The following is a 13,447-nucleotide window of genomic DNA, read 5'->3' as shown; positions in this document are numbered from 1 at the left end:
AGTCTCGCAAGTTTTTTTGAATTAACTTTTTATATCTATTAAATTTTATGAAGTAAGATTTTCTGAGTGAGGTTATGATAAATAACATTTATTTTGTCTGTAGCAAACATAACGGATTCAAAATTCAAAGAGAAAATAAAAAAATAGAAGCAAATCAGATTATATATTTTCATCTTTAATAATATTTTTTTTATAATTTTTCTTTATTCGATAATAAAATGAACTATTTTGTTTTTATCGCTCTGTTAAATAGGAAGGCAATAAATATTTAAGGAGTAAACATATTAATTACTTTTTTTTTGGTGACCCCGATAGTGACTATCAGGTAATGCTAATTACTTTCTTATTTTGTTGTAATCAGTAACATATATTGAAAGAAAGAAATGTCATCAATTAATGCTTTTATGACAACATTTATTTGAAGAAATTGTCAGGAGAAAATTACTATAGCGAGTATTCATAAAACTAAATGTATATTTCAACACAATTAATGCCAATGCATTGCCGAATAAAATCACAATTGGAGATTTTTTTTATCTTAACATGCTTAATATAAGAGGAAACATAGAGTGGTCTGTGTTATGAATTTATATTTTCTCTTTGAAGTCTGAACAGTCGATTTGAATTGCTTTTTAGTGAATAAAAAAATCACTTGATTTAAAAAAAAATAGACTAGCTATTTGAAAGCAGTAACTTGTTTTGCTATCTAAAAAAAATATATAATTCGGTCTTAATTATATTTTTTATTATGCATATGAAGATCATATTTTAAATATCCTGATTGACTATAACCTATATTACCATAGCCTCACTCGATTCCTAGTGTAAATTATAGTTTTTACTCTGTGTTTGACCGATTAATGGTGAATCAAGATTTGACCGTACTTACCAAAGGTAGATGCAAAAATAGTGTGTACTTTCAATTTAAAAAAAGAGCGGTTACTGTAGCTTCGTGGAAGAAGGCCAACTATGATGGATGGATGATTGACAGAGATTTAAAAGAGAGAGGAGCACGTTACGTTACCATCACCGTCTTTCTATGCGGATGATGGTTTAATACAAGTATGGACATTAGAATATCAGAATTCAGAACGAATAAATGGATAAAATTAAAATTTGGAAATAGAGGCGAACACACGAGGGGAGAATGTCGAACGACGTCACATGGTGGGTCCCAATCTCTGATCTCCTTCTGGATTGTCTTTTTCTAATTGATCCTCCTCTTCATTTTTCTTCCTTCTCATGCCCATGAACCCATGTGGCCCTCTTAACTTTTCATATTTTTATTGGTTTTTTATGAGCCATAAAAGTAGTTATGAAGTACTCACGTGGCGATTCAAATCTGCTCATTTTCTTTTCAAAAGGAGCACCCTCCTATTCCTCATCTGAACCGTTCAAAATCGATCATACGGCTTCAATTACATCTGATTTATTTTAATATATTATATTGATATAAATGAAAAAATAATTGAAGCCGTCCGATCAATTTTGAACGGCTCGAATGGAGGAATAGGAGGATGCTCCTTTTCTTAAGAAAATGAGCAGATTTGAATCCCTCATGTGGTACCTCTTTCCATCATTCCTCGTGTCATGTGAGGTTTTCCGACAAATGGATGGTGAAATATTAAGTAGAGTGGAAAAATGACACGGTTGAGTCGGTTCTATTATTGAACAGTATAGCATGCGTGTTGATTATGTAATGTGATTCGCGTGTTCAAAATTATGATTATTTTTTGAAAATTTGACACGGCATGACACGTTACGCGAAAGATCTAGTCACGGTATGGCACGTGGTCATGTATAGAACCGGTAGATCTTGATCAAATAATCATTATTGAAAAAACTAACATAAATTATGATCAAATAATCATGCGATTCACATTTGATCACAGCGTGACTCATGTGGCATTATCATTTGCGTGCAGTGACCACCACTTGATATTTTAGTCACAATACAGTAGATAAAAAATTAACTTAATCACGACACAAAATCAAAATCACGACGTATTAGTCACAACACAACACGGGATATTTCTTTCCACTCTAGAGATAAGCAACTATAAGGAAGCAAAATATGTAGAACAGTTGTTACAGAGTAAATTTAATTGACAAGAAAAGTTAGGCTCTGTTGCTTTACAATGCATACATGACCGTATTATAAATTTATATCTTCGTTGATAAAGTTCAAATAATCAATCTAAATTTTTCAATATAATCTTAATACAAAAATATACTTGGAGGCAAAATTTGTATATTCTTTGAATTTTTTTGCTATTTTTTTTTTAAATAGATAGAAACTTACCTCAATGATCTAATGATTTTGGACCATCCAAAAATGGTGATTTTTTTAACTGTTTGAAAAATAGTTAAGAAGAGAATTTAAAATTTTATTGGTAGATACATTTTCATATGAATGAAGTTTATGTGAGATAGTTTGAATTAACTGTTTAAATTTTGAAAATATAGTTATAGATTCATGTCACTAACAAAGTTGCACATTGCATAACACCATGACCTCAATCTTGAGAAGTCTGTATCAACAAGAAAAATAAAAGGTTTCAATTTTGTAACAAAATAGAGCTCTAATGGACACATATTAGGCGTTGGTTTTTTTATTTGTAGTTTAGTAGTTTGAGTTTTATTTTATAATTAATATAATTTGAGTATAAATCTCACTCATTACATTGTTTATTTTCAATCTCTATCAAAATTTTCTAGTTCCGTCGTACTTTTACTTCTTGCAGTAGAACTTAACCACTAATTTTGCTGTTATGAGCTTTAGTCTCTGGGCCTTCAGCCATGCAAGCAGCTATTTCTCTTTTACTACTTTTTACTAAATTAAAATTTTTCTCTCGCCCTCTCTCTTATGCCTACTAACACCCTCTTAAAATTTCAGCGGCAATATATGCATATTTAAACGAAATTGAGGATAGTTTCTACTAACATGTTCCTTTTCCATAAAAAATATTTGGATGATCGTGAAATTTTAATATTAAACCATGTCTGCTATATTATATTATTGTTAATTTATTGTACATTTTTATTGAATTCTTATATACTAGATATTTAAATTGACCGACATAACTATAACGACAACATATTATTATTTAGATTGTTTGATCATAATCAAAAGATTTATATTTCTCGAATACTGAGAAACTCTGAATTTGATTGGAATTGTCCCGAAATTTTTATTTATAGCATAAAAAGAGAAAAAAAAAACAATATGAATTTGGGAGAATTTTAGGAATACTCAAGCCGTAGAGCTAGTCTGCAACCTTAATTAATGGAGTATGCACAGATAATCTGTGACTTCAGACTTGGAGTCTGCATAATCAATCTGTGATGCCAACTTTTTTTTTATGTGGGTTTTTTACATGAAATTCCCACCCTCTGAGATATCTCAAAGTTTGAAAAATCAAAAGCTTGGAAGATTGCGTTTCACATTCATCCCCAGGCTGAAGGTTACAAAAACCAAAGTTTTTTGTTTTTTTATTCATAAATGTTCTTAAAAAAATAGTTGGGGCTGCAAATTAGCTCTGGGGACTCCAATCTTGGACCACATATTAGCTATGCAGACCCCTTTAATTGAGATAGAGGTTTTTTTTTTATGCTATTAATGAAAATTTCGGGGAATTGTCTATATTGTGGTATCACTCGTGTGGACGGTGTCACATCCTTTGTTGCGTCTTTTGTATTTTGTCATGCTTATTGTTTATTTATAGAGAATTATAAGAATAGTTTTGTTTGCCTACTGTTTGCCTACAAAAAAAATAGTTTTGTTAAAAAATAAAATAGAAAGTAGAATTATGTCTATAATGGATGCAGAAGTGTTTGCATATGTAAATAAATTTATTTAGATTGTGAGCATGTTTTGTTATTTTGTTAACAACAGGAATGTTACTCAATTTCTTAACAGAACACCGAATAGATGAAAAAAAGTTCATCATTTTTAGGAAAGCGGATGTAGATAGGGGTGTCAATGACACCCGTTTACTCTACCCGTATCGTATTCGATAAGACGGGTATGGGTAAGGTTTTTTTTCGTTAGTTTATTGGGTATGGGTATGGGTACAATTTTTTTTTCGTTAGATAAACGGGTATGGGTACGGGTAAAGTTTATTTCATACCCGTTGGGTAATGGGTAATTATATGAAATATATTATATATAAATATATCAATATTATATCCAATTTATTTATTTTTCTTCTTTTCATATTGTTGTATGCTTGTATCAACGCTAGAGACATATATATCAACGAATTCATTTCCTTGTTTTTTTCCTTATTCATCGTTATTGTCTTTTTTCTCAATTCTACAAATGGAAATATTTCATGTTTCAAAGAAAATATATCATCACCTTATTTTCTGGCAATAATGTATTGTTTGGTCTAAATAAGTAATCCATTAATGTCAGCTCAGGTGTTAGCGTCTAAATTTTGCATTACATGTCAGCTTTCTCAAGGTTATACTATGAATATATATATTTAATAATTGAATGAGATGGAATGAAATGTTAGAAGAAAGAATGTAACAAATGACATAATTGACCATATGCTGTCGGAACCATTATATTGGTATTTTCGTTATCCGCCCACTACCGTTTCGTTACCCGTTAATCATAACGGGTATGGGTAGGGTAGGGTAAGACAAATTCTTAACGGGTATGGGTAGGGTATGGAAAAGGTCAATTCTTAATGGGTATGGGTATGAAAATGGTTCCACCCTCCCCGTTTCGTACCCATTGACACCCCTAGATGTAGAGTTGTAAAATCTTTTTACAGAATATCAGAATAGGGTGAAGAAACCCAGTAGATTTTATTTTATTTAGAAATTAAAAATTAATTCTTCAGAAAATGTAATGATTATTTTTTTTCTTCAAACAATAAATGAAAGCACTAGTAGTATAGCTATATAGTTATGCCGTCAATAGTACGGGTTTAATATTTTTTTATTGGTGCCGTTTTATTTTTTTTGAAGAAAAAAATAATCAATTCCATTCTCGAATTTGATTTTTTTTTTTAATTTACAATAGAAAAAAATGAGAACAGAGGCTTGTTCAATCATAGCAGGGGATGTACTGAAGACGTGTGTTTTAATAAATGCAGTGACCAAAATGACAGGTCCTGTGTTATTTATCTTGCAGATACTTTTTATTAATGAAACCCATTTTGACCACAATATATCTGTTGAGTGTCAGTGCCGGAGCTGAAAAGCTTGATTTGAAGGGGTATCATTTTATAATTATTATGAACAATAAATATATATTTATAATATTTTCTGAAAATAAAATTATATTTAAAATTTTTTTGGACTAGGCTCATGTAGGGCTGGCAATTGAGCCATTGGTCGTGGCCCGCTTGGTATCAGTCAGTGGCTCAACCGATAACAACTCATTCGTTAGTGAATCGAGCTAAAACGAGTCCGCTCGTTATAGACTCAGACCAGAATTTAACAAATAAAATATCACAACTCATTCATTTCACACATATGCAATCAAATTACTAATAAAAAAAATACAAAAAGAGATAAATGTGTAATCAATTCCAACTAAATTGTTTTTTTATAAAGCAAGAGAATTATAAAACACGAATATTTATTCGGTCAAATTCAATTATTTAACTAAATAATAAGACATGTCAATAAAAATAATATATTTAATATTTTTCTTATAACAAAAAACATACACTAAATAACAAAAGTCACTAATTATTGCTCAAACATTATTATATAATTTCTCGATAGAGTAACAGATACGAAATATGCTTTGCCGTACTCTTACCCATTTAGCTAATAAAAAAAAAAATTCATACTCGTACTTGTCTTATCAAATAAGGTACGGATGGAATAAACGGTTAAAAGGGTACGTTTGACACCCCTAGGGTCGTGGTATATACATAATACATTTGATAGTTTGAACAATTTTGTCAAGGCTAAAATAATTCATTTTAAATTTGTTTGGGATTAGTTTAATAAATGGTACATTAAATTTAGTTCAATTTGACAGATGTAAGTCATCTATCAAATTAACGATCTGATCATGATTTTTTCTTTACGGATAAACAAATTAAATAATTTCAAAATTAATACAAAAACATACTATTTTCAAATAATTAAAAACACATATGTAATATTAATTTTTTTATCCGACAATTAAATTATGGCAGATATAAAAATATTAATAAATGTACAATGACATTATCTATGTGATACCTGGAAAGATATTAGATCTAAGCATTTTGCGAGTGGTGACATTTATTTGGCATGAAGATAGCTACGCAGTAAAATAAGAATGTCAGTAGGTAATGTGGGATTTACTACAAGGTCTTGAGTGTATCTTTCGACATGTTAATAGAGACATGACAAAACTAGAAAATTGAAATCGAGGGCTGAAAGATATTGAGGTATTATATAATGATTGCAAAATTTAATTATTAAAATTTATTTATTTATTTTAAAGTTAGTGAAATTGAGGGCTGAAAGATATTGATGTATTATATAATGATTGCAAAATTTAATGGTTACAATTTATTTATTTATTTTAAAGTTAGTGGTTTTAAATTTTTACTAGTAATTTTATTGATAAAAAATATATTTATAATGAGTCAAATGATCGTAATTTTTAAATTTATTATTTTATTCTCATAAAAATTCTCTAAACTAATATAATATTCTAATTCTCTCGTAATAGCTCTAGTACTTTAATCATCGTATTGCTCCACGATCAGATCCGCTTCTTCGACCGCTACCGCGCTTCGACAACAACGGGATTTACTCACCGTGGCACTCCAATCGAAATGTTGATCACCCTAGTATTTTAATCACCATCTCGCTCTACGATTGGATCCGCTTCTTCAACTGCCGTCGCGCTCTGATGACGACTGGATCTACTCACCGTCGTGCTCTAATCGAGATGGGAACTCTACGTTTCGAACTCCGACGATACCGCACTCTTAGCTCCGGTTCCTTCCTTCTCTTTCCTTCTCCTCTCCGTTTGACAAAGATAGAATTGAGAGAGGGAAGATATTGCTTTGAAATGAAAACTACAAAAAAAAAAAAAAAAATGGAGTCGATTGAAAAAAGAAGAGGGGAAGGGGGGGAGCTGTTCTAGTGGTTACTATTAATAACAAATTAAGTATTTATCGAGGGACTTGGACACTTGGTATTAGTATGTGAGATTGTTGTATTTTATGTTTTGTTCATGCATTGAACGTTAGTATATCATCTTATTTTTTGAGTTTACCACTGTAAGATTGACATGATGATTAATATTAGTTATGTTTTGCATACTGATTAATCTGATGGATGTGTATGAGATACGTTGTTAAATAGATGATCAAACTTGAAATATTATGTGGATTGTATTTATGTCATTAATTTTTCATGCAGTGTTAATATCGAAGTTCTGAGATTTTTTATTTTTTTACATAAGAAAAATATATTTGTAAACATTGTCCAACATTTGATTCAATCGGACCGTTTTGAGTACGTGTACAGTGGCGGATGTAATATATATGAATGGAGACAATTGACTCCTTTTTTTTAATTATATATTATTTTCTATACAATTTATTATAAAATGTGGTACATAATGTACATGGACTCCATTCTCAACATAAAATTTTTATACGATTGATTTTTATGGTTTGAAAGTTTAACTTTATTTTTGTACATGTACTTGGTACAGAACAAAATGCTAATGAGATAACTTAGTACCCTCTTCCGAACACTGCCTTCTTCCCCTGAACAGAGTTCAAATTTGCGATACATATGGATGAAATCAAGGACAGATAAATTGTTATATATTTTGACAAGTTAATAGAAAGCATACGACTTCAACACATTACACCGCATTATGAGTGTAATTAATGTAGCCTGACTTCTATTAACGGCGGAAGAAAATTTATTGGATCAGTTGAATCCACTAAATTTCAAAATACCTTTTAAATTATAAAAAAAAAATCAATTTCAATCTAAAAATTCTTTTGACTTCACCTTTCAAATTTGTAAAATTTTCAACTTTAGCAAAAGTTGTTCAAAATTATTTCTTACTTGACATACACTACTCACAATTCTTACCTTTTTCGCAAATTGTTATGAAAAAAAAAATCAGTCAAGGAACATAACAAGAAAATTTTGCTTTTGCTCAACGAGAAAATTACTTGGACTAGTTTGTACTTTGTACAATGCAAAATGCAAATTGCAAAATAATATACGAGTATGCGACTGCTGCGCCAGAACACAGTAATAATTGCACGGGTGAATGGTAGTTTGAACAGTGGAAGGAGACAAAAGCACACGGGGTGTGTTCGTACACACGTGTGCATGTTCTTTCTCGAACCTTTCACCCTCTTTTCCTGTAATTTTTTTTTTCAATTTTGCGAGTAATACCATGTCACTGGATGTCTGGATACACTTGTTCCGGACACACGGTGACAGAAAATGTTTTTTATATTCATTCTTCATCTTTAGACGTTGCACCGGGAAATGAATAAATGATGCTATCCTGTTCCAATTGCCTTTTGTCAAATGTTTTTTTTTTTTTTTTTTGTGGTGCGTATTCCCAGCAAATATGCTTATTCCCCTTTCCAATGTTCATATAATGATATCTCATCATCTCATGCATTGGTATCCCCCATCTTTATATACAGCCGCGTTATGTATTGTTAATTGTTATATGGACGAACTAACCCAAGTAAATTGAAATGAGCACAGTCAAATTATTTTAGTTTGGACCAAAAGTTTATTTTCATTTAGTTGAAAAGTTTAATATTTTGAATAAAGTCTGAAAGAATTAGAAACCTGAGCAACAACAGTTACGGATAGAGACGGAATCAGATTTTTAAACTATAAGGATCAAACAATATATGAGAGCAATTATATAAAAAATGAGAATTAATTTTACAATGTCATGATATTTTGCTCTAAATTATACATAAAATTATACTTTAATACAAATTTTTAAAAAATGAAGGTCCGTTGACCCCTGTTCTGTTCACTTTGGTTCGCCATTGAAGAGTAAATATATTAACAATGTTGTTTTGATTTCGTGCAATGCGTGAATTATATATTTTTTCATTCGACTTTATTATCTGTGAGTTGCATAAAATCAAAACAAGTTAATATTTTACTTGTTACACATGACGCTTTTATCTTAATAGGCATATTTTACAGCGTCTCAACTTGTCTTTCCATGCTTGCAAAAAAAAAAAAAAAACCCTGGTCTTTTCATTATAAGAAAAATTGATTCTATTCCCGGAAATTGGTTCCAGTTCCCAATAATTAAAATGAACTTAGAATATGTTTATTTTTGGTTATTTCCGGAACTCTTCTGATTATTTCGTATTTTATATCAGAATTTATTAAAGTGGGAATCCAAGGAAGAGCGCTGATACTTCCAAGTAGCATGTTGACACAAGATCCTAATTTAGCCAGTTTGGATCTAACCAAAAACTTCACACGCACACGCACAAACTGCCACGCACCTGCGCACATGTGTCAACCTTCAAATTCCAATCAAGGAGTTGATCTCCTCTCCAATTGTAAGAAATTCAAGTTATGGTCTATAAAAAAGCTGGAACATCGATTGCAGTTTTGACGGTCCAGATTAAGTACATCTCTTAACGATGTAATAAGCAATTGTGCGGTCAAACTTGATCTAAACAGTTGAATTAATAAGCAACGGTTCAAATCAACCTTGAACCATGTAATGATGTATTCTGAACAATCGGAGAGGATCCAATCGTTTGAATAGAGTTCTTATGATATTTCTCTGCGCTCTGCCTCTCTGTTTTCTCTTCCTCTCCAAATATGTACAGAGTGGTCACTGGTCAGTGGTCACTAGAAATGCTTGTAAGAGGAAAAGACGCCTAGAGCCATGTGAAGTTCAAGTGCGGTGACCACACACTGCAAAAATTTCACCTATCTATACTTGTTTTCAGAAAAATCTATATGAACATGGATCGCTCAGGAAATTATATGAATTTTCACCTATCATTATGTACATGTATTTGTATTTTCAAACCCTGCATTTAATATCCATAAAACTTATATGATTATGTACAAAACATTCACGGCTCAGAATATTCATAGCAAAGTTCAGGGCTCAGTAATATACTTTCTAACTTTTAATTTTATTTGATTTTTGTATAAATATACTACGAAGTCTATCAAAATAATCATTGTCAAATGATCTTTCGACGTGAAATTTAAATAAATTAAATCTACTCTGCTCGTAGAGTCGTAGGTATATAATTGTAAAAATCTTTCACTCAGGAGGTTAAGATTTGTAAGAACTTTCACCGGACTTATGACTTAAGTGTAAGTGTTTTTGAAAAGTAGGCCATAGACAATTGAAAATTGTACACTACATGTTATTACCTAGGCTGGTAGGGTTTATGACGATGCTCTGTTTTTCCCATGGTGTGGGGCTCGAGATTTTTAATGTTTTTTAAAAAAATGTTCCTTGTTCTTTGTCCGGTCAATACATGTATTTAACTGTATTTAAATTCCAGCCAGATTAATCCTACAATAATCACCGGAGAATCCCTTGATTTAAGTAAAAAGCAGGATTTTTTTTGTCCTCATTGCACCTTGAAATCTGGCTACATGTCTTGGAAACTTTTGACTAATACAGATGTGCTATTGTGCTCTCTCTCTCTCCTTTCTCTAAATAAAACAATGCTACCTAGCATGATTAGCTAGAGAAACAAGGACTTTATTTTTCCTCAAAAAAAACAAGGACTTTACTTGGTCAGATTTCAGACCTCTTGTTTCCGGGCATGAAACCATCCACTTTTGTGACTTTATTTCAATTAAGATATTTTTGTCCTTTTAATGCTCTTATCTAGTTTCACTTTTTCATCATGGGTACTATTCAAAGGAAAAACTTATCAATATAATTTGTTTGTTCTCAAAGACCAAGCTTCCGATTATGATGAGCAGATGCATTAACCATATTGTCAATGATATTAGGTCGAAGATTGGACAAAAAACAAAGTTATTAGGTCGCAGATGTATTAATTAACCATATTGTCAATGATATCAGTGTAAATTGATTCCATTTGCACAATGAAAATTTTATATGATTGACTTTCATAATTAAAATGTCTGGCTCTGCCTCTCACCACAACACTTGCATCTCTAATATGCAGACAATTTTACATCACCACATAGCTAAAAATGTAATAACCACGGAAGTTTATTCTTATTTTTTCAATAAGTAACAATAGGGCACCAAACTGTATAATTAATAAAATTTTGTATATATTAATTGAAATAAGTATCCCTGTTGCATGAAATAATGCATGCCGATCCTGGTCGTATTGAACACATGCATTTTCTTATTTCACCTCGCGTAAATAATTGCTGAAAGTGGTGTGTGAACGGAGTGCATAAGATAGTTTCACTACACATATTTTTGCTACTTTTAAAGCTGTTCTACAGTTGTTCAAAGATGAAAGCACATGACGATTTCAAGAAGACAGAAAAATAAGTCTTTGGATTCTTACCAACTATTTGTGCAAAAACAATCATGTAAATTAAAAAGAAGCGTTCATACAGTAACCGGAGTAGGGGTGGCAATGAGCTGTTAACGAGCGAGCTAGGTCACACTCATACTCGGCTTGTTGGTGTATCAAGCTGAGCGAGCGAGTTTTGATTTTAGGTCCCGAGCTAAAACTATTGCTCAAGACCGACTCGTGACTTGTCCGAGCGAGCCGAGCTAGCTCGTTACTAGCTTGGCATATTTATAAATTTGTATATTTTCTTTCCTGCTATATCTTAAATTTTCATAACACATCTTATCAATTATGGCTAAAACAAAATAATATTTATATGACTAATTACTGAGCAATACTCTTAATTCAACTATAATTAAGCAAATCAACTACTATAAATTAAATTTATAGCTAAATTCATACATACAAATATATCAAAATTCTAAATTCATACAATCATATTCACTAAATAAATTCATGCATATCAAATCAAACAAATTCATACAAATTAACTTAGTTGCTTGTAATTAATTCACACGTATTCTATACAACATTACCAATCAACTTAAACACAGTCCAAAGTGCAATTATCACAACACTGGCTATAACATCCATAGATCATAATATCCCCAATATGAAGTGAACGGATCCGATTAAACTATTAAACTATATATATTAAATAGCTCGTTAACGACCGAGCTGGCTCGTGCCGAGCCAGGCCAAACTCAAACTCATTAATTATGGCTCGAGTATGTAGCGAGCGAGCTAATTTTAACTAGATCCACTAACGAACGAGCTGTTACCGATCGAGTCACGAGCGAATACCAAGCGGGCCACGAGCCACGAGCTTTTTTGCCAGCTCTAAACCGGAGTCCATAAAAAAAGTAAGTTTCAAATGTTGGTATTGAAATTAACTCTTCATAAAATGTTCTCAAAAATAATAATGGGCCCACTGTGTTGACCTGAAAGGAAAGAAATTAAACAAATTGGGCCCAGCCCATACTCATGAGATGACCTAGTTAAATAGTAATAAGCTTTAGAGAGCACTGTAGCTTACCTCACATTGTATTTATTTTCATGGGCCGACCTGCGTCTGTAACAGTTCTTCCCTTGGCAATCTTCTTCTTGTCTGCTTAGTTTCTTTACTATATTTACTTGCCATCACATTCTTTTGAAATTTGGTAGTGTTTGGGTTAGGGTATTAATAGTCGGGCGGGTACGGGTACCCCGGGTATACCCGGGACGGGTATGGGTAGGACGGGTACAAGGGTATACGGATACGGGTATGTCGGGTATATTTTTCAAAAACCATACCCTACCTGTCCTATACCCGTACCCGTGTAGCCTTGACGGGTAAGGCGGGTACGGGTATTTTTTTTTGCTTTTGTTTTCTGGTTTTTTTATTGGTTTTTTTTTGCTGTTTTTTTATTGGTTTTTTTTTTTGCTTTTTTTTTTTCTAGTTTTTTTGTTGGTTTTTTTTTGTTGTTTTTTTTAATAGTGTCGTATAAATGTTATTACATGTTTATAATTCGACTTTTAAAATATGAATAATTCAATATCAAATAGTGTGTATATATATACATAAAATTATCAAGTCACATCTTTATAATTCCTAAATAATTAAAATTTGTAACTTATATATATAAATTATTCTTGCCAAAATTTGTTTGTTTAGTCGCCTAAGTACAAATGTATTTATTTATTTCTTTACACGAGTCATTTTATTTTATTTTTAAATTCTCGTTCTAATTATATAGTTTCATAATTTATTTATATCTCGAAATTTTTAAAACAATAGAAGTTACCCTCCTCCTTTATTCCGGGCTTGGGACCGGCTATGTAAAATAACATAGGCGGAGTTCTAACTTTTTTTTTTGTTAGTAATTCTTCTTTAAAATGAATAATTTAAAAACTAATTGAAATATTTAGAAATTTATAATTTAAAAAAT

This window comes from Carex rostrata, chromosome 20 (assembly GCF_964058835.1).
Source record: "Carex rostrata chromosome 20, lpCarRost1.2, whole genome shotgun sequence".
NCBI classification, from domain to species: Eukaryota; Viridiplantae; Streptophyta; class Magnoliopsida; order Poales; family Cyperaceae; genus Carex; species Carex rostrata.
This window is presented reverse-complemented; position numbering follows the sequence as displayed.